The sequence below is a fragment of the Stenella coeruleoalba genome, assembly GCF_951394435.1.
Source record: "Stenella coeruleoalba genome assembly, chromosome: 9".
In the NCBI taxonomy this organism is placed as follows: Eukaryota; Metazoa; Chordata; class Mammalia; order Artiodactyla; family Delphinidae; genus Stenella; species Stenella coeruleoalba.
The window spans coordinates 12,665,057-12,688,090 of record NC_137155.1 but is presented as its reverse complement, the minus strand read 5'-3'; the positions used below and the strand labels follow the sequence as shown (position 1 = coordinate 12,688,090).

Sequence of the window (23,034 nt, the reverse complement as noted above, 5' to 3'; positions counted from 1 at the left end):
ATTATTTGTCATCAGTGGTTTTCAAAGTGTAGTCTCTAGACTTGCTGCATCACCTGGCAACTTGTTAGAAATGTGAATTATCAGGCACCATCCCAGATCTATTGAATCAGAAACTCTGGGGATAGAGCCTAGCAATCTGTGTTTTGTGGGGGATTTACTGGTTTTTTTTTTGTTGTTGTTGTTATGAGATAACTGTAGATTCACGTGCACTTGGAAGAAATAAGGCAGAGATCCAATTTCACTATTTTTACATGCACTTATGTGTATGTCTTTAGTTCTGCGCAATGTTACCACATATGTACTACCACCACAGTCAAGATACAAGAATCTATGGTTTCCCAAGCTGCCAGGTGATTCTGATGCAGCCAAGCCTTGGGAAACATTTTTAAAATGAAACCATAAGAACAGGAACATATCATTTTTTCATAAGGATTCGTCTGAGTAGTCTAAGTGTGCTAACAGACCAGCAACATAGGTCTCACCTGGGAGCTTGATGGACGTGCAGGGTCTCAGATCCCATCTCACACTTAGTGAATCAGTCTTCATTGTAATAAGATCCCTAGGTAATTTGTGTACACACTGAGCTTGAAGGATACCTAATGAATGGGTAAAAACAAAACAAAACAAACACAAACACAAACTCAAACAACAACAACAAAAAACCCATATCAGTTTTCTGAAATTGGGTTCAGATATTTATTCTTGTAGTAAATAACTCTTATAGTAAAGATAATTTCTCTTGTAGTAAAGATAAACTCAGTTTTTAAGCAAAACTGGTATCAGTTTTTCTGCTTTTATATCTTAGTCATTTCAAGATATATTTTGTTAGGGTTTTTTTCTGATAGACTTGGATTTTTTGTTTTTGCCACATATGATACAAAATTTGATATTTTCTATCAATTCGTCTTAATATTACAACATCTTAAGTACAAGAAATATAACTATCGTCAGCTTCATCAATATCAAACATGAATGCATCTGAATCCTTCTTTCCCCATCTCTTTTTTTCCACTTCAGTCACTAACTTCTGACAAAATTGGAGATACTAGGTTTGTCTCAGGCTCCTGTTGAAGCTCTTTTGGTGTCTGTCACTATTTTCTGCTTTCATTTTTATATTTGTTTTGAGATCCTGAGAAAGAATTTTTAGAAAAAAGTGCCACACAGATGGAAAGATATACCATATTCATGGATCGGAAGAATTATTATTGTGAAAATAACAATACTACCCAAGGCAGTCTACAGATTCAGTGAAATCCCTATCAAAATATCAATAGCATTTTTCAAAGAACTAGAACAAATAATTTAAAGATTTGTATGGAAACAAAAAAGACCCCAAATAGCCAAAATAATCTTGAGAAAGAAAACAGAGCTGGAGATATCATTCTTCCTGACTTCAGATTATATTACAAAGCTACAGTAACCAAAACAGTATGATACTGGCACAAAACCAAACACATATATCAATGGAACAGAATAGAGAGCCCAGAAATAAACCCACACAGTTATGGTCAATTAATCAAACAAAGGAAGCCAGAGTATACAATGGAGAAAAGACAGTCTCTTCAATAAGTCATGCTGGAAAAACTGGAAGCTACACATGGAGGAATGAAATTAGGACCTTTTCTCACATCATATACAAAAATAAACTCAAAATAGATTAAAGACCTAAATGTAAGACTGGAAACCATAAAACCTCTAGAAGAAAGCATAGGCAGAATACTCTGAGGTAAATCGTAGCAATATTTTTTTGGATCTGTTTCCTAAGGCAAAGGAAAGAAAAGCAAAAATAAGCAAATAGGACCTAATTAAACTTAAAAGTTTTTGCACAGCAAAGGAAACCTTTGACAAAACAAAAAGACGGCCTGCTGAATGGGAAAAAGATTTGCAAATGATGCAACCGACAAGGGATCAATCTCCAAAATATATAAACAGCTCATACAACTCAATATCCAAAAAATGAACAGCCCAATTAAAAAATGGACAGAAGACCTGAATAGACATTTTCTCAAAGAAAACATACAGATGGCCAACAGGCACATGAAAAGATGCTCAACATCACTAATAATCAGAGAAATACAAATCAAAACTACCAGGAGATATCACCTCACACATGTCAGAATGGCAGGCACCAAAAAGACCACAAATTGCAAATGTTGGCAAGAATGTGGAGGAAAAGGAACCCTTGTACACTGTTGGTAGGAAGGTAAATTGGTGCAGCCACTGTGGAAAACAGTATGGAGGGTCCTCAAAAAAATAAAAATAGACTGTATGATCCAGCAATTCCACTCCTGGGTATATATCTGAAGAAAACAAAAGCACTAATATGAACATCCCAGTGTTCAGAACAGCGGTATTTACAATTGCTAAGATATGGAAGCAACCTAAGTATCCATCAGTAGATGAATGGATAAAGAAGATGTGTATATACACAATGGAATACTACTCTGTTATAAGATGTGTATATACACAATGGAATACTCTGTTATATAATACTACTCTGTTATAAGATGTGTATATACACAACTCTGTGAAATTTTACCATTTGCAATAACATGGATGGACTTGGAGGGCATTATGCTTGGTGAAATAAGTCAGGCAGAGAAAGAAAAATACCGTATGTTATCACTTACATGTGGAATCTAAGAAATGAAATAAACTAGTGAATATAACATAACATAAACCGACTCAAAGATATATAAAACAAAGTAGTGGTTACCAGTGGGGAGAGGAAAGGGGGAAGGGGAGGATAGGGGTAGGAAATTAAGGTACAAAGTACTATGTATAAAATGAATAAGTTACAAGGATATATTGTACAGCACAGGGAATATAGCCAATGTTTTATAATAACTATAAATGGAGTATAATGTTTAAAAATTGTGAATCACTCTGTTGTACACCTGAAACTTATTGTAAATCAGCTATACCTCAATTTTAAAAAAAACCTTCCACTTTGTACAACCACTGGGAACACCCTTCTAGTTACTAAATAAGATGCTGCCCAGTTCATGAATTGCCTAATAGAGCCGATTAGATCTTTAAAAAAGAAAAAAGAAAAAAAAGAAAAAGAGCTACATTGAGGAAAATAAATAAGACCAGGCTGGGTAGCTCTATTGATAGATATATTTCTTATTTTAGGACATTTTCCAGCTCTCTTCTGCCTTGATCCCTGTCAAAGAATAAATAAGGATATTTACAGTTTTTTCCTCTCATCCTTTCTCCATACTACATGTAAGGTGCCAGAGATTTATCAGTAAACAAGATATGATTCTGTTTCTTAAGGAGCTGACTGTCTATTGGGGATATGTAAAATCAATCACAATGTGATGAAGGAAGTGTGAGAAGAAAACCAACAAGGGAATACCCAGCTCATCCTGGGGAAAATGTTGTCAAATAGTGTTTCATAGAGGTGCATCTATTCAAACTGAATGCAGAAGGCTGAATAAGAATGCTCTAGGCAGATTTATCAATCAGAGGGTCAGCAAAAGACAAATTCAGCCGTGATACTTCAAATGCAGATACTACATACAACAGTGAGGCAGAGGGCAAAGAACAGATAAAGCGGTAGGAAAAGTGGGAGACCATTATCTCTCCATAGGGCCAAAGGGACAAGAAGGAAGTAGAGTTCTTGGAGCCCAGTGAGAGCTGAAACTGCAGAAGAGGCACTGCCTGGTTGACGCTGTAGTCGTGGAGACACCTGGCTACTTCCAGAGGTACAGTGCCTAAGCTATGAGGGAGCTGCGAAGAAATTCTGTGAACTCTTTCTCTTCCCATTGGTGCCTCCCATTGGCTAAACCTAATGAAAAGTCAGCTGGCAAGGGAACTGGGACTGCAGCCCGTTGGCTCAGTGTCCAGAGCACCAAGCAGGGCAGAGCAGGCTGAGAAAGGATGGAGGTTGAAGGGTAAAGTAAAATAACTAGGAGATAAGGGAGAAATGTTAATTTCAGGGAGAAGGAACATTATGTACTGACGCACAGAAATGTAAAAGATGATTGGCAACTCTGGGGAATGACAAGGAGCACAGGAGGCAGAAATGAGAAAGGAGAGTAGAAGCAGGAGATTTATCCAGAAGCAGGCTGGATGAATATTAATAAATAGCTAAGACTTTTGGGGACAGGCACTTTGTTAAATACATAATTTATTCCATTCAATCCTCACGTGGTTAGGAAGTTGGCCATGCCACATAGCAGTTATGACTCTTGTCCACAAATGTAATTTTTTTTTACATTAACTCAGATTTGGCTCTGAACCTTTACCCCATCTTGGTAAATTGTATTTCAGTCATTATTTTGGTGCCTGCCTTCTCCTTTGAGTTCCATATAAATCCAGGAGATGAGCATGGTGCCCACATAAATGGGGAGGACCCTAATTTCCAGGCCACTAGATTCTGCTTAACTTCTCTTTGTTACTTGGAATCCCTGGATTTTCAACCATGAGTGGGACCCTGGAGTCTTTGTGGAGGCTGTGAGCCCCATTGAACCTCAGTAGGTTCTTTCTTCATCATTCCTAAAGTCACAATCTGTGTCAGAATCTTTTCGTAAGAGTCTTAGGAGGTATATTGTCTCTTGTTCCTCTTTTAGTCAAGGTTATACTTAGAGTTTTGAATTTATAGCAGTTATAATCTGTGACCATTTTTTATTTTTATACTTTTGTAACCTATTCTACTTTTGGAAAATATAAATAGTTACTGCTCCTTGGAGATTGTGGGGTGCTTTACCACTAACTCTCTTGAGCAAGGGTTGGCCAACTTTTTTGGTAAAAAGCAAATTTAGACTTTGGAGGTCAAGAGGTGAAGTTGAAGATGCTATGTAAGTACTTATACGATACGGGAGAAAACAAATTTCCGCAAGATTTTGATTAAAATAATACTAATTGAGAACAGTATTTTTGGTAATACAGATTTGCGAATGAGAAAAGTATAATTATTTTGGGGGGATAACATTTCACTTAATTGGGGTGCAAAGTTATTGTTCCCTGTCATCAGAATTGATTGTAAATGTTTATCGCTTAATGCTGACCTGTGATAAGAATTTACATATTTCATCTTTGAAAATGTCTTTTCACACAGTAAGGTGTTGCCGAATAGTGCTATCAATCCGCAAGCTTCTGATTTTAATTGAGCATATTCATTGCCTGGAAGGCATTTATAGAATTTATTAGATTTTTTTCTCCTGATGTTTTCCTTTTACATGTCATTATATTGCAGATTAATCACGTAGAATGGAAAGTTAGGTGGAAGCTCCTTAATTGCACAGTTAAAAGGATTTTGAAATATGGAAATTTCCTTTGCACTTGCATCGAAGTCTGAAAAACATTGCTGTAGTTTGAGCTCACAAAATATATCTGCTGTAAATTTGTGTGGGGATGAAATCTCACTATTTGTTTTAACCTTTGCCATCATGGGAAATATGTAAAGTAGCCCAACCTTACTTTTGATTCAAACAACATTAGTTTTCATTGAAATGACTTAACATTAATTGTCATTGAAATGACTTTACTGTTATAAAAATTTGGCATGTATGTGCTATTTTGCCTTGTAATTTTAGGTAGATTCATTGAAAAAGATTATCAAGTCCACAGGAAAAGCTAATTTCCAAAGCTATTCAGTGGTCAATGGTAGTGGTTGGGGGTTGGGTTTTTGTTTTTTTGTTTTTTTTTAATTCAGAAAAGACTCATTCCTGACCCTGAGCTTAAAAAAGTCACAGTAGAACTTTATACTGTTAAGCCATAGAATTGCTGTGTGGTAGAATGAGTCAGGCTATTCAGCTTCTATTTCTGAGAAAACTTCATAGGGCTAACAATGGTTAAGCTCACAGAGCAGATGAAGATTACTATTAACACTATTGGTTTAATGTCACATGAGAGATTCAAATATTTTCCTCAGTGAATAACCTCAGTGAATTCCTGATGAATAATACAGTGAATAACCATAGGCTTTAACCATACATTTTTACAAGCTCTGTAACTTTGTCCAGCCAAGTCTTTTTTTGCTCCACACATAATTTTTACCACCCTAAGTTGTAACACATTTTAGCAGATTCCACTTAAGTTGTATTGAATTATTTTTTTTTTAATTCGTGTGAATATTCTTGTTTGTAGTTGTTTTGTGCAGCCTTTCATATAGGCTAATTTTTCAGTCACTTCAAAATTGGCATTGACTCCTGGTATAAAGAACAACTGAGCAGTACCCATGACATCTGTCATCTCACCAAAGCCAAGGGAAACCTCTCAAAATAATTTGTCTCAATTTTAAATTGACTATATTGATATTGCTCCCAGTGTCTTCAACTCTTTGAACAACTGTTCTTACCAAGACTAAACAAGTTTATTTTCTCTGGACCCCTTGCTTCAGCTGCTGCAATCAAACATGACTTAAGTTACCATTGGTAAATGTCCTTCCTTGCTTGGCTAACAAGTGAACCACTTACAAACTCACTTTGGTTGCAGTCTCATTGTTATTTATTTATTTATTTTTTACTTCGATGAAGAAATTCTGCTGTGATGAGATAGCCTGTTTTGACTTTGTAATATTTTCTGCCCACTGGATTTTCTGTGAGTTGGGAATACTGTGATGAATCTGGCATATATTGTATTCTTTTAGTATAGATAGAGTGTCATTGAATAATAAAGTGCTTTGTCATCTAATTCAGTAACAGCATGGTCCATCTTCCAGCGTGTGCTGAAAGTATGGCACACTTCTCTTGTTTTGGTATGATGGGTATGCACTGGTAATAAAAAAAATTATGGTAAGGTAATACATATGACATTTGAAATGCTGTTAAGTTATAACTGCATCACTGTGATTCATAGTACAACAAGCAGGTGTGCAAAGCAGTGAGAGTGAAAGAGCCACATGTGGCCTCTATCACAACCAATAAATTTTTTAATTTTATTTTTTTATTGAAGTATAGTTGATTTACAATGTTGTGTGAATTTCTGGTGTACAACAAAGTGATTCAGATATATATATATATATGTATATGTATATATTCTTTTTCATTATGGCTTATTACAAGTTATTGAATATAGTTCCCTCTTCTATACAGTAGGACCTTGTTGTTTATGTATAGTAGTTTGTATATAGTAGTTTGTAGCTGTTAATCCCAAACTCCTAATTTATCCTTCTCCCACCCCCTTTCGCCGTTGGTAACCATAAATTTGTTTTGTATGTCTGTGAGTCTGTTTCTGTTTTGTAAATAAGTTCATTTGTATCATATTTTAGATTTCACATATAAGTGATATCATATGATATTTGTCTTTCTCTGTCTGACTGACTTCACTTAGTATGACAATCTCTAGGTCCATCCATGTTGCTGCAAATGGCATTATTTCATTCTTTTTCATGGCTGAGCAGTATTCCATTATATATATACCACATCTTCTCTATCCATTCATCTGCCAATGGACATTTAGACAACAACTAAACTTTTGTAGTGCAAAAGCAGACATAGATGTAATCAGATGATCATGTTCTAATAAAACTTATGTACACTGAAATTTGAGTTTCGTATAATTTTCATCTATTATGAAATATTTTTCTTTTGATTTTTAAAAACCATGTAAATATGTAAAGATAATTCTTCTCTGTGGTCCTATGAAAATGGGCAGCAGGCTGTATTTGGCCTTCAGGCCATTGTTTGCTGACCCTTGCTACTGACAATCGCTGATCTATGATAATTAGTAAAATCTCAGAGACACCAAAAAATACAGATGTCTAGGTCCTGCCTTAGGACTTGGCATACAAAGTTAGGAAACCCTGGCTATCTTGTTTACCATTAAATCCTCAGCACATAGATGCTCAATAAGTATTTTTTTGAGTAAGTAGAAGACAATTTCTGGCATATAATAAGCCTATAAAGGTCTATTGGATGAATGAAAGATTTACTGTATATCTTACACAATATATGGGATCCTAAAGACAGTGAGATGAAAATGAATTGTTTAATCTTAGAGCCATTAAAATAGAGAGAGGCTAGCCTCGAGGAGCATGAACTGTTTAGTAGCTGGGAATCATTTTGGCCAGGTTACTAATTTATGTAATGATAACTGGAGAGCTAATATTATTTTGGTTAATTAAGGTGTGAGGGAGGTGTAGCAAATAAAACAATCTGCAGGCTATTTCAATAAGTTTCTTTACAGTTGGATTTCATAATTAAATTCCTTTAAAAGGTTATGTGGAGAAAATGAAAGAATTTTCAACAAGACAAGGTTTTCAAGCCAAAGAAGCTAGTAGCTAATTGCATTTTTCAGGAGGGTGAACTCAGTGTATTTTAGCTATTTTAATATGCTAGACTATTTAACCAGAGACCCCCCTCCCCAATTAATTTGGACTTTCAGGAATCTGGTTTGCCTCTAAGATATGGTAAATGTAGGACATATGATTGTTAACCAGAGGTACTTTTTTTTTTTTTTTTTTTTGTGGTATGCGGGCCTCTCACTGTTGTGGCCTCTCCCGTTGCGGAGCACAGAGCTCCGGACGCGCAGGCTCAGCGGTCATGGCTCACGGGCCCAGCCGCTCCGCGGCATGTGGGATCTTCCCGGACCGGGGCACGAACCCGTGTCTCCTGCATCGGCAGGCGGACTCTCAACCACTGCGCCACCAGGGAAGCCCCAGAGGTACATTTTATACTACATTTTCAAACTCATTTACATGGCACTCAAAGAACTCAGTAAGCTTTTTTTTTTTTTTTTTTTTTTGTCACAAATCTGCCTTTATTGTGAGCAGCAGGTGGGACACTTCCAGCATAGTAAAATAAATAATTTACAAAAGCAGGGATTCAGTGAAGCCGCCTGGTTGGGACCCTTGGGAGCTCATACATAGATGCCGACCCAGAGCAGCGGGAAGAGGACTCCAAAGCCCATGAAGAGTGAGGCCACCAAAGATTATGAGGAGCTCTCTGTAGATATCGCAAGTGTATTTGGTGGAGGTGACCTCATAAACTAAGAACCAGGCAGTGAAGAACATGCCAGTGGCCAACAACCACGGTCAGATGGGGGAAGACAGCTGGGTTCACTGGGCTGGTGTACCTGCTCAGGGCCTCAAACTCCATTTTGCTGGGCACAGGATCCTCAGTAAGCTTTTCAGCATCCTCTTTGGCATGGGGCTATGTTCCATGGATACACACTGATTTATCAACTCGGAGGCGTTTCTCACCCCAGCAGCCTTAACTTTGTGTTCTGTCACTTACTAGAGCAAGATTGGACATGAAATAGCAATATTAAGTACAAGTTTCATGTTCGGTTTATTTTTCTGCTATAAGGGTGGGATACTGGCTAACACATCCTAACCGTATTGTTGTAGTCTAGGTGCTTACCCTTCGCAAGCCTTGGTTTCTTCCTCTGAGAAGTTGTAAAATGATCTGCTTCAGAGCTTGATTGTGGAGATTAAATGAGACAGTATGTGTCAGCTGCTGAGCACAGTGCTTACAGAATGGTAATGGTAGCTGTTATTTATATTAAATGACAGATTTCATACTGTAATATTTCTTAATTTAAGATGACTAGGTGACTGTTGACACTGCGTAATACAAGCTTATTATGGACAGAGTGAAAGTAACTACTTACAAATGTTGGATGAATGAACTCCAGCCTTTTTTTTTACATCTTTATTGGAGTATAATTGCTTTACAGTGTTGCATTAGTCTCTGCTGCACCTAGGGGCAGAACTCCAGCCTTTTAATATCCACAGGATAGCGCGTGGGTCTGCTGTGCATGTGTGAGCAAGACTTCTTTTTAACAACTATTTTTCTTGAATCCTAACGTTGCTTGGAGAGGGTAAATGCAGATTTCACTAATAAGATTTGCGAGGACTACAAGGGCTATTATTCATTCATTGTTTATTTCAACAAATACTGAGCACTTACAAGGTGCCAAGCATGGACAATCATGAAGAATAAGACATTGCCTCTGCTTCTGAGGCGCTCACTTGTAGCGGGGGAGACAATCAAGTTAGCGCCTGATGCGGTAACAGAGTAATTGCGTGGTGACATGACCATGAGTGGAAGGGGCACCTAACCTGGCTTTGGGAGACGAGAGAAGATTTCCCCGAAGAAAGAAATCTCTGCTGAAGCGAGGTGAATGAGTGATGAGGGGATGGTTCTAGCAGCAGCAGGAGCAGTGAAAGCATCTGGAGAGGTTTCTAAGGGCTTTGGAAACCATGTCGTGAAATGCAGACACTATCCTAAGGGTGGGAAGGAGCCTCTGAAAGGTTTTAAGTACACAAAAAACATTTGTGTTTAGAAATATGATTTTGGTAGTAGTGCGGAACAAGTAAAGACTGTGGGCAAGGAGACCAGTTCAGAGGGTGTTGCGGTACCCCAGGCAACAGAACACAGTGGCCGTGGGGATGGAGAGAAAGCAAACAGATTCATTATCTATTAAAGGGTTAGAATTATATTACTTGGCCAATAACTGAGGGTGAGGATGTGAAAGATGGAGGATTAAATTTTGATTCCCAAGTTTTTTACTTTAGCTGCCAGTCATTCGGTGAGAGGAAGAGCAGGTTTTGTCTGGGGGCATGGGAAAATGATGAATTCTTTTGCAGGCATATTGATTTTTTTAGTGCTTACGGGACCTCTGAATTGAGACCCCCCCACCCCCTGCCGCCAGATGTCTGCAGTTTTGGAAAGGCGTGCTAGCACGTGTTCCAATTTCCCAGGAGGGAGTCTAATCAGTTTTTTGGGATACGAACAAAGTACAGGTTCTTCACCCCTCAAAAAAGAGAGAGAAAATCAGAAAAATCTAGAAAGAAATAATTTAAACTTCAACATATCTTAAAATTTTGTGTCGATTAAAAAAATGAAATTTTATTTTGTGGTTTAGTGGTGGTTTTATTTTGAATGACCAAGGTGGTGGGAACTAGAGATACAGATTTGTAAGTTATTGGAATAAACATGATGATTAAAATGACTGAGTGGATGAGATTATTGGGGGGGGGCGGATGAACAGCAGGGGTTTTCTTTCCTGACTGCACATTGGAATCACTTGGAGAACTTTAAAAAAAAAAAATCCTTATGCCTAAGAACTGTCCCCAGAAATTCTGACTGAATTGCTCTAGGATGACCTGGGGCAGTGTTTGAGCAAGTGCTCATATAGGACTGAGAAAAGAGGAATATTAAGCACTGGCCTAGAGTGAGAAGAGATCCCAATAAAGAATATGGAGGGGGCTTCCCTGGTGGCGCAGTGGTTGAGAGTCCGCCTGCTGATGCAGGGGACATGGGTTCGTGCCCCGGTCCGGGAAGATCCCACATCCCACGGAGCGGCTGGGCCCGTGAGCCATGGCCGCTGAACCTGCGCGTCCGGAGCTTGTGCTCCGCAACGGGAGAGGCCACAACAGTAAGAGGCCCGTGTACCGCAAAAAAAAAAAAAAAAAAAAAAAAAAAATTATACTGTGTATAAAAAACATATCATGTGGTTTAATTGTATGTCATAGCAATAATTATTACAAAACAGTTTCAGAGAATTCATAGGTGAAAATTACTACCAGTGAAGTCCAAAGGAGTAAAACTATGATAGTATAAATTCCTAGATGATGGGATTTAAAGTTAAATTAGGAAGCTACATTTTTTTTTCCTTCTTATACTTTGTATGGAGAAGTTGAAGATTCTAGAAATATAGGTTTTCCACTTTGCTGTAATAGAATGATTTATATCAATTTTAGAGCAGTGAAAAGTAGCCCTAAAGCTTTATAGATTTTTTTTATCCCTGAAGAGCATTATGATATTTAAAAATTACTTTTAAGTTAATAATACCCTCATAATTTGAGGACACTCTTTTTTTTTTTTTTGGCAGTACGCGGGCCTCTCACTGTCGTGGCCTCTCCCGTTGCGGAGCACAGGCTCCGGACGCGCAGGCTCAGCGGCCATGGCTCACGGGCCCAGCCGCTCCACGGCGTGTGGGATCTTCGTGGGCCGGGGCACGAACCCGCGTCCCCTGCATCGACAGGTGGACTCTCAACCACTGCACCACCAGGGAAGCCCTAGGACGCTCATTTTGACATGTGAGAATTTTCAGTGGGAGAGTATGTACTCCTAAAGAAGGAATATAATACAGGGAAGTCCTTCAATTCAAATTAGGAAGATACTGAGGGCTTTATTCTGTCTATATATGTGTATTTCTGATTGTCCTTGATATTGGAAGTTGAGTGCAAGTTTATTTTTGTAAGTAACAGCGGAGATAAACAGGTGATTTATCTCTGATTGACTCATTCTGTTTGTGGCAAATTAATTTTGGAAAGTATTTCCAGGAGTTTTGACAAGATAACTCAGTTTTAATAGAAATGAGTCAATGACAGGAATAATAGAAATCTGTGAGGGTGTTTCACATACTCCATAGATAAAAAGTATTTGCAAGTTGAATTATCATAAAGAGTTCATAAAGGTAGGTACAGAATAGCTATATTAATTTTTTCTTTTTATGTCTGCTGTTATTGGCATATATAACTAGGACCCCATCTGTTATCTGGTCAAATACAAAGATGTTCTGGTTAATATTTTTTCATTTCTTATTTTTTTTGCTGTGAAGTTAGACTTGAAATTCTTAGTGAAGCAACAGAGTTACATGGCACCATACTTAGAGATGCGTATAAACCCATAAGGCAAAATACTAATAGTGCGTCAGGCACTTTGTTGGGCAAGTGCTCATATAGGACTGAGAAAAGAGGAATATTAATCTCGCCCATGAGTGAAAGCCACTTTCTGGGATGAAGATGAGGAAAATCAGCAATTATAGTCTGAATTAATATTTGTATGGTGCTTTTTACATGTATTTTCTGATCCAACCTTCAAAATGACCTTGTGAGATAGGTGTTATTATCTTCATTTTACAGATGAGAACATTGAGGTTCAGAGATATTAATTACCTTAAATCATAGATGAGCAGATAGATTTATCCCAAATCTTCTGGCTCCATATTCTTTACTTTTTCTTTCCATCAAGTGGAGACAGAGGCAAAGTATTAATACAGATTGAGGAGATCATCACAATTTTAATGGGAGAAGTAGTACTTGAAAGCCTTAAAGGAAGGGCAAAATCTAGTTCCGCAGAACCAGGGATGTCACAAACTGAAAGAGTGGTTCATGGACTGAATTCAGCCTGCAGATGAGTCTGGTGTGACAACTCCAGTGTTTTTTTAAAAAGTCTGAATTTGAATGACTTAGTTGAACAAGCGTTTTCTAAACATATGGCTTTTGTTAAATAGATACTTTCTAGTGTACCATTTAAATTCCTTCCTTAAAAAGTTATATTCTTTCGAGTTATTTTCTTAGTGGTTATCCTGCTACAATGAATATTTTAGCTTATAAAAATCTAGTTCATGTTAATAGTAACTTAGTTTCAGTATTATACAAAAACTTTGTTTCTACAACTCCATTCTCTCCCCCTTTTTTGATTCTTTTCCTTTTTTGTATTTATTTTATTAGGTTTTTGGGGTAGAGGTTTCATGACTCGCTTCTTTCTTTTTACTGTCTTCCCCTGAAATGATATAGAATTATTTACTTTAGTAAATGTCTATTAAATGAAAATGTTGGTTTTAGAAAAATGAGTGTGTAGCGTTTCTTTTCTGGCTTATAATTAGTAAGCCCCGTTACTTACTGTGATCACACCTCGTTTGTGCTACTGAAACAGTGCTATCTGCATGAAAGATGTATTAATATCTATTCTCAGTAGGTGGAGTACAGTAGAATGCGTTGAGAAGAGTGAGAAATAGAATCCATTTTCTTCTACCTCTTTAGGTTCATTGAATCCTTCGCTTCTCCAAGAGTCAATTTGATTTTTATGATAGTATTGTGCTGCAGGTCTGTGTACTCCTGAATGTGGTGGGCTGTAATAGTAGTAGTAGTAGTTGTGGTAGTAATAGTAGTAATAGTAGTAGTAATAATAATATTAATAAGAAACTTTTGGTAATATGTAAATTGTATTTTTAGCTCACTCTTGCAGGGATATTGTAAGAGAGTTGTATTACTTAGGCTTTTTTGCCCAAGTCTTATAATACTTTGATCTTTTGTTCACACGGGTAAAATATTAAAATGTGATTATGAAACCTTTACAATTTTGTTTTTTAAAAGTCCAGTTCTTTTGAAAACCGGCTATAAAGCATTGCCATTTTTGCTTTTGTAAAAAAAAAAAAACCCTATATTTGTTGACTGGTTGTTCAGAAAAAAATACAGAATTCAGTAATTTCCAAATCAGTGTGATGAGATTGTTTCTATGTCTTAGGAGACACCCTAGATCCATCCTAGCTAGTATGGATATAATAAAACTTAATACATTCTCATGCACCCTGGAGCCCGCGCGCCACAGCTAGAGAGAGAAGACCCACATGCCACAACTAGAGGCAAGCTGCATGCCACAACGAAAGATCCCACACACCTCAACGAAGATCCCGCGTGCTGCAACTAAGACCCGATGCAGCCAAAAAAAACAAAACAAACTTTAATAAGGAATATATTGGCAAGTCCATATCATATCATCCCCCCATCTCTCCCACTGTACTAAAAATCCTAATCATTAAAAATCACAAACAAATGGACACACAAAAACCCCATCAAACCATATACCTTCATAACATCTGGAAAAATGTCAGTTTTGTTTAAGTAACCAAACAATGAGTGGTCTTTTTTCATGTCAGTCATTTGTGCTTATATGTATTTTATATTTTTTTCATTGGAAAGTTATAGTATTTCATTTTATTTTTAAAAATTTTTGGCTGTGTGTTGGGTCTTCGTTGCTGCACGCAGGCTCTCTCTAGTTGTGGCGAGCGGGGGCTACTCTTAGTTGTGGTGCGTGGGCCTCTCATTGCAGTGGCCTCTCCTGCAGTGGAGCATGGGCTTCAGGTATGTGGGCTTCAGTAGTTGTGGCCCGTGTGCTCAGTAGTTGTGGCTCGTGGACTCTAGAGCACAGGCTCAGTAGTTGTGGCTAGTGGGCTCTAGAGCGCAGGCTCAGTAGTTGTGGTGCACGGGCTTAGTTGCTCCACGGAATGTGGGGTCTTCCCGGACCAGGGCTCGAACCCGTGTCCCCTGCATTGGCAGGTGGATTCTTAATCACTGCGCCACCAGGGAAGCCCTGGCCAGTTATTTTAGAAGGAGTCAATGAACTTACTCATCCAACCCATCATGCCAAGTGCTGCTGACTGCAGAACCGGTGTAATTGTAGTTCCTACCATCGGGGAAGGGTGGGTGTCTGTATAACTCTAAAAATTTCTTGAGTGTGATAATTAAGACATACAGTGATAATTTTTATTTAATAGTGTTGTTTTTATTTTTCAAAAAACACCTAAATTATTTGAAAAAATAAGCACTGCTCTTTAGTATATTTATTTTCCTATGTCTCTATATAACCTGTTTTAAGAGCATGTGGCTTTTCTGATAGAATGAATATGTTTTTCAGAATCTTGCATGATCTAGTGACTTTCAGAATTATGTTGTCAGGAATAGAATTTTATTGCTTGTACGTTTATCCTTCACATGTTTATACATGTGATTAAAAAAGTGAAAATCTATTTTAAGGTGGAAGTGAGCTTGGCTCATACTGTGTCATCCCTTCAGGGAACATCACTCTCAGGGATTGGCACTCCACTTTATTGGATAGGAAGAGGTCATGTGTCAGTCAATTTCTCCTTTTTATGGAAAGGAATACCCCCCAAGTGTACAGAAAGGAGCACATGAAAGAAGATAGAAAGCTTTGGCTTTGTGTCTAAGGTCATACCTTTAACTCATAATTATCGTACTAACTATAATGGTTTGTGTGGAGTTAGAGAGGTATAAAATGTTACAGCTTGTTAAATCAAGTGTATTTGTGTTAATTCAAAAGTATTCATGGGATAAAGAAAAATAAACCAGTAAGTTTCAAATGTTTATATCAAGGAAAGCATTTCAGATTTTATTTCCTACTGCTTGGATTAGTTTTATCATTAAGATAAGTTTTAGACTTTCCTTATTCACACTGAAGATTTGCAGTGTTAAAAGATGTTGTCATTCCACCTAGACGGGTGGAATAGGGGGTGGGAGGGAGGGAGACGCAAGAGGGAAGAGATGTGGGGACATATGTATATGTATAGCTGATTCACTTTGTTTTTAAAGCAGAAACTAACACACCATTGTAAAGCAATTACACTCCAATAAAGATGTTAAAAAAAGATGATGTCATTGATATTTTATTAATTCTTAAATCTTTTAAATTTCTGTTTGTGGTTAAAAAAATCAAATATTAAATTGTAGCTGTTTACAAAGAAACATTCTTGTTTTTCCTGCTCATATTAGGGGGCTTGCTTTCTACATCATAAAAAGAATCTCTAAATTGGTATTTTTACCTAACTAATGATCCAAGAAAACACATGGGATGAGTTGTTTTATAGATAAATTTCTTTTGAATAGAGAAAAAAAGTACAGATAAAAATAAGAAAAAGCTGAAATAAAACAAAAGAGATTTCCCACTTAGAAATAAGCCTATCAGAGGGACTTCCCTGGTGGTTCAGTGGTTAAGACCCCACGCTTCCAGTGCAGGGGACACGGGCTCAATCCCTGGTTGGGGAAGTAAGTTCCCACATGCCACTCAGCATGGCCAAAAAAAAGTCTATCAGAGACCATATTCTTTGAACATACAAACTTTGATGAAATGACAAGCTAGGTTCTTTGAAAACTATGTTAACTCTTTGAAGTTGTGACCACCTAGCTTTGTCCATCATCTTTGGAAAATATTTAAGTGCTGAAACATATGTGATTATATAACTACAAAGAGAACTACTGATAAAAATGTTTTTACTTTGTAAAACCTTATAATCTAAAACAGATTACACTCATTCATTCATCTTATTGAACATACAGGGGATGAGTAGGTATAGACTTTAATTAAATAATCATAGAAACAAAAATGATAAGTATGGTAAATCCTGCAAAGTGGAGGTTTATGGTGCTGTATGAGCGTTATGTGGCGGGATTTGATGTAGTCCTGGTCATCAGGGAAACTTCTCTGTAGAAGTGATGATGAGTTGAACTCTGAAGAAAGACTGAAATTTACTAGACAAAGGTAAGGGGAATTGTGTTTCCTCTGCTTGGAATTATCCACGTATTTTACACTGTCATATTTTTACATATTGGTAATGGCCTGAGAGATCAGCTGTAGTTCATCTTTTCTTCAGATGAGGAAACTCGAACCCGTGGAGTAACCAGCCTGAATTTCGTAGCTAGCTTATGAGAAAAACTGAATTAGGATTTATGATGTATGGATGAGTAATGCTATTTTCGTTAAGCCAGATTCAAGGCTTAAGAATAACTGAACAAAAAATGCACTTAACCTTTTATTCATTCCTTTATTCACTCAACTTATAGTTACAAAGTAGCCACTATGTAGAAGGCCCTGTTCCACTTGATGTGGAGGATAAAGAAGTGAATGATGTTTGGCCTTTGCCTTTAGGGAGCTTACCATCTAGTTGAGAATATAAAGCAATATCTGAATTTACAGAGTAAAGTTATGTCTGTCAACAAAAAAATACAGATAAAATGTGGGAATTGAGATGAGGAAAGGGTTATGTCCATTTGGAATGAGTTTGTGAAGCCTTCCTGGAGGAAATGATAGTTGAACTGGGCTCAGGTGTGAAAATGAAGGGCATTTGGTGCAAAATATACTGCATGAGCAAAGGCAAGAAAGTTGTCAGGGCATCAGCAGGTATAGTGCTCTTCAGATGACACTAAAACGGGTGAAGGGAGGGATAGTGGGAAATAAATTTGGGATATGAGTTACAGCTTGATTGTGGATAAAAACTATGGATACAAGAGAGCCATTATAAAAAGGGGCATAAACTATTAGTAGCTGTCGGTCAATGCTAAGTACATTGGGTAGAAGATAGAGAAAAGTTGAGAATGTAGGTGCTGTATGGTGTGCTGGTGATACAAAGATGGATATATGCAACTTAAAGACGGAAGTGTGATGTTCAAAACATGGAGAAATCAAGTGTGAGAGTTTCATGCCTAGGTTGGAGGGGTAGCCATTAGTAAAGAGTTTTCAAAGGCTTTGTAGGTAGGTGGGGCTTTAGTTACTGTTGACCTCTGCTCTTGCTTTGTCTCCTTTGACCATAGATTCTCTACAAGTCAATCATGATCCAGCAGTTGACAATGAAGTCTTACTGAGGCAGGTGCCACCACTGTGCCGGGCTTCCCTTAGTTCACAAGGCTGCCCTGGCACCTTCATTCATTCATTCAACCAAGTTTATTGAGAGCCTACTCTGTGCCAGGCACTGTGCTTAGGTGTTGAGACCAGCGGTAAATGATGATGAACACTTTTTCTGTCCTCAAGAGTCTTATAGTCTGACAGGGAAGACATGTTAAAAAAGTAATACCTTAAAATAAGGCATGATTAGTATTAATGATAGGGGAAGGGTATTGAGTAGCATGGAAGATAAAGCCAGGATTCTTTTCATGATCATAGCATTTCAAGGAAGTTGAAAATATGTCCTATCAGTTCATGCTTGGTCACTGCCGGAGTCCTTGATGGCTACTAGGAATAATCAGTATTAGTTCTGAAATGCATACAGTCTCTTCACTGTGTGGGGGTAAAGAGAGAAGGAGGACTCATGCCTGGGAGCATAGGCTTTGAGTCCAGCAGCTCTGGTTGGAATTCTCTCAGTACTTGTTTGCTGGGTGATCCCATGTAAACTACTTAGTGTCACTGCCCTCTGTTTCTTCAATTGTGAAATGAGGAAAATTACCTCTGTCTCTTTGGATTCCAGCAAGATTTAAGTGAGAAGAGTATTTAAAGCATAGTGATTTGTATGAAAAGATGCTCAACATCACTAATTATTGGAGAAATGCTGCAAATCAAAACTACAATGAGTTATCACCTCACACTGGTCAAAATGGCTGTCATCAAAAAATCTACAAACAATAAATGCTGGAGAGGGTGTGGAGAAAAGGGAATCCTCATACAGTGTTGGTGGGAATGTAAATTGATACAGCCACTATGGAGAACAGTATGGAGGTTCCTTAAAAAACTACAAATAGAACTACCATATGACCCAGCAATCCCACTACTGGGCACATATCCAGAGAAAACCATGATTCAAGAAAGCACATGTACCCCAATGTTCATAGCAGCACTATTTACAACAGCCAGGACATGGAACCAACCTAAATGTCCATCGACAGATGAATGGATAAAGAAGATGTGGCACATATATACAATGGAATATTACTCAGCCATAAAAAGGAACGAAATTGGGTCATTTGTAGAGACATGGATGGACCTAGAGACTGTCATACAGAGTGAAGTAAGTCAGAAAGAGAAAAGCAAATACTGTATGCTAATGCATATATGTGGAATCTAGAAAAATGGTATAGATGATCTTATTGGCAAAGCAGAAATAGAGACCTAGACGTAGAGAACAAATGTATGGATACCAAGGGGGAAAGGGGTGGGGAGGGAGGAATTGGGAGACAGATTGACACATATACATTATCGATGCTATGTATAAAATAGACAACTGATGGAAACATACTGTATAGCATAGGGAACTCTGCCTAATGCACTGTGGTAACCTAAATGGGAGGGAAGTCCAAAAGGGAGGGGATATCTGTATGTGTATGGCTGATTCATTTTGTTGTGCAGTGGAGGCTAACACATTGTAAAGCAACCATACTCCAATAAAAATAAAAATAAAAAAGAATAAAGCATCGTGACTTGTACATAGTGTTCAATGCGTGTTATCTTTTAAAAAGGTGTAGTGCTTGTAAGAGACTGGGATTTCACAAGCGTCTTAATCTTCATGTAGGATTTTGACCCCATCTCCCCCAATCACTGCCTTAGGCAAGTAATCTGAATTTGTGCTGCTTCTCCCAAAAGGGATCATGTTGCCCCTTCTTTCTTTTTAGCAAAGAGGTCTCAAGATTAATTATATCCTGTAATGGTTTTCTTCACTTTCAGAGAAGGTGCTACATAAATGATGTTTTATTTCTTTCTTCCAACTAATTTTTCTACAAAAGTTGAAAATGCTTCACATCTCTTTCTAATTCTATTTTTTAAAAAATGCATGTGGCTGTTTACTTCACTTTTAATGTGATGTGTGGACATTTCTCATGAAGTAATAATTTTTGTCACTTTATATAGTGTTGCCAAAGTCCTTTCTTGCCGATCTTCTCCTGACATGTAACAATTGTTAGGTGGGATGGATGCATATACAGATGCTTAACCATATTTTATTGATTATAAATAAAATAGCTTAAAAATAAAACTTTAAAAATATTATCACTGCTTCCATTTTCATAAAAAAGTCAGCACAAAGAAATATGGATGTTCTCTTAGGGACGAGAAGGATGGCTTGGATTTTTCTTCATTGAACTAGGACACAGATGCAGTCTGGAAAGTCACCTTCAGAACCATTACAGTGCAAAATGCAGTGCATCTTCAGGAGTGTGCAGGAGACAGGATGAGCGAGAGCTTATCATGCTTTCAGAAAGTCCCTGACACTGTATTCTTAAAAATGAAATATCTGTGGGTCATATTTGTCTTCTCATTAAGCTCCGGTGTATAAGAAATGCCATATTACTTATTTCTTTTCAGTCAACCTAATTCCAACTCTGAGCTCCGATCCCACCAGCTTGAAGGGATTTCATTCTCAGGCATGCGGGGACCCCCTCTCTTCCAAAGTTGTGCGGATGAGATCACGGGGGGTTGCACAGAACAGTGCTCGAGGGCAGTCCTTGGCCTTTTAGTCCAAATCCGTTTCCCCCTTGATGCCCGTTGTTTACCAGTTTCTCTCGACAGAGTGTACTAGCATCTGGTGGAACAGCTTTTGTGGTGCTGTACACTGCAGAGTGTTTTTAGCATCCACGGCTCTCACTCACTGTGACAGTGAGAGTCACACGGAGTGAATAAAGCCTTCCCGCCCTTTCCAAAGCCCCTTGGTTGAGCCCGTAATGGACCTACTTTTATCTCCCCAGCCAGTCCCTTGGAATCTGATGGTATTGGGATTATTGTGTGACCTAGTATGTGGGGACCCAGGTGGACTCAGGTGCTCCGAATGGAGCCATGCTTGTAGGGCCACTTTGCTGTTGTTTCCTATGGAGACCGAACTTCCTTCCTGGAAGTCTGCAAGGGGGAAGCTGTGGGTCCCTTCTCTGGAGGTCCCACAGACCTCCAGCTCTCCCTTAAGCTGGGGGCAATCTTGTTCTTCCTCTTGCTGCTGTGCCACACCTATCCCCACCTTTATCCTCCAGTCTCACCCCAAATGCAGTGGCTTCTTTTTGTCTCCATAGCACAAGCCTTTTGGAAAATTCTAGCAAGGAAGGGAGGTTCTCTTCAGGCCACTTCTGCTTGAGGCTTGCAGCCTACCTGTGGCAAGGGAGTGCGGAAAGTCTGGCCATCTTCTCAGAAGGTAGGGGTGGAGTAGAAGGAGAAATAGAAAATAAGAACTACTCAATGTTGCTTCTCTCTTGGGTTATTCAGTAGCAGCAAAATCAAAAAGCTAACTAATATCTCAACAAATTATCACACCGTGTCCCTAAGCATAGATTTTGTATCACTTTTCCTTCAAAAACAAATGTTCCTGTCTGACTTCTAAGGTTTGATTTCTTTACCACAGGGAATCGGAGCTCTGTAATTTGGGCAAATAGGACATATGGCTATTGGTAACATAGAGGCGAAGGCAGAGAACAGTTTGACAGGGTTGAGGGTTGTACTGTCTTTTCTCTATTGGGGCTCCTCTACTAAGCAATGGGACCCAAAAAAACTATTTGAGCTACTATTTTTTGTCAATTCTCCTGTGGATAGTACTTTCCAGTTTGATAGAAGGGAAGTTAATTAATTCCATGCAGTGGCTGTCCTAGGGCATTAGGTTTTATTTCCCTTACTGAACCCCCTGGAGTGGTTAGTGCTAATCCCTGTTTATCTGGTCCTGTTGTCTTGTGAAATAATCAGAACTGTGATTGACAGATGGCTTCTCATCTGCTACAGGAGGATGATAATAGTGCCTATCACATGGGGCTGTTAAAGGATTAGAGGAATTAATATACATAAAGTGCCTAGAACCCTGCTTGCACTCAGTAAGTGTTGTGGAAGGGGATAATATTAATGTGTCCAGGGCTTCCCTGGTGGCGCAGTGGTTGGGAGTCTGCCTGCTAATGCAGGGGACACGGGTTCGGGCCCTGGTCTGGGAGGATCCCACGTGCCGCGGAGCGGCTAGGCCCGTGAGCCACAACTACTGAGCCTGCGCGTTTGGAGCCTCTGATCTGCAAGGAAAGGGGCCGCGATAGTGAGAGGCCCGCGCACCTCAATGAAGAGTGGCCCCCGCTTGCCACAACTAGAGAAAGCCCTCGCACAGAAACGAAGACCCAACACAGCAAAAATAAATAAAAAAATAAATAAATCTATGTTCTAAAAAAAAAAAAAAAAATTAATGTGTCCAGGCACTATGCGAGTTACCGTTCTGTGGTGGATATTATTATCCCCATTTCACAGAGGAGAAATAGGAGACTTAAGGAGTTTTTTTCATTGCCTAAGGAAACAGCCTGTCAGTGGGTGAATTGAAATTGGCGGCAGGTACAGAAAGAAGTACCCTCTTCCTAGATGTGGTGGAGAAAGGGGTTTGGGCGCATCTAATTGTAAAAGCCTCCGTTGGTATTGTGCCGAGTTTCGTCCCCTACATGCCTGCACACTGCTTTCAACTGAAAGTAGAAAAACGAAGTAGAAATCTAATAAAAATTACCACAATATTAAGACCGAATTAAAAATGAATCTGGTTGTTTGCTGAGTAGAGTCCACACCTGGAATATATTTGTTGGGTCCTCCTTGACACACTCCTGAAAAATATACTGTAATTACAGGCATTACTTAATGAAGCAGGCAGGTGGGCACTATAGTAATAGATTGCATTTTATGTTCCTTAGGGTAATGGACAGGCTTAAGATATAATGAGAAAATTTGGGTTTTGGAATTGAAATCCATTTTAATACAAATCACTGGAAAAACAAAATTCAGAATGTTTTAACATTTTAAAAATTAACAGATGTCCTTTTAGAACATCACATTTTATTTTTTCACATTATCATGCTCT

The 23,034-nt window shown here is 38.4% G+C and overlaps 1 protein-coding gene and 1 pseudogene across 5 annotated transcripts in view; one reads left to right on the top strand and one right to left on the bottom strand.

Moving 5' to 3' along the window:
* SUGCT (succinyl-CoA:glutarate-CoA transferase) overlaps positions 1 to 23,034 on the top strand; it is a gene marked incomplete at its 5' end in the record, with an annotated part of 694,779 nt that overhangs the window by 154,628 nt on the left and 517,117 nt on the right. The gene's annotated exons all lie outside the window — the stretch shown is intronic.
* LOC307191637 (dolichyl-diphosphooligosaccharide--protein glycosyltransferase subunit TMEM258-like) lies at positions 7,463 to 9,893 on the bottom strand (annotated as a pseudogene). Its single transcript has one exon. The product of its transcript is annotated as a dolichyl-diphosphooligosaccharide--protein glycosyltransferase subunit TMEM258-like (transcript).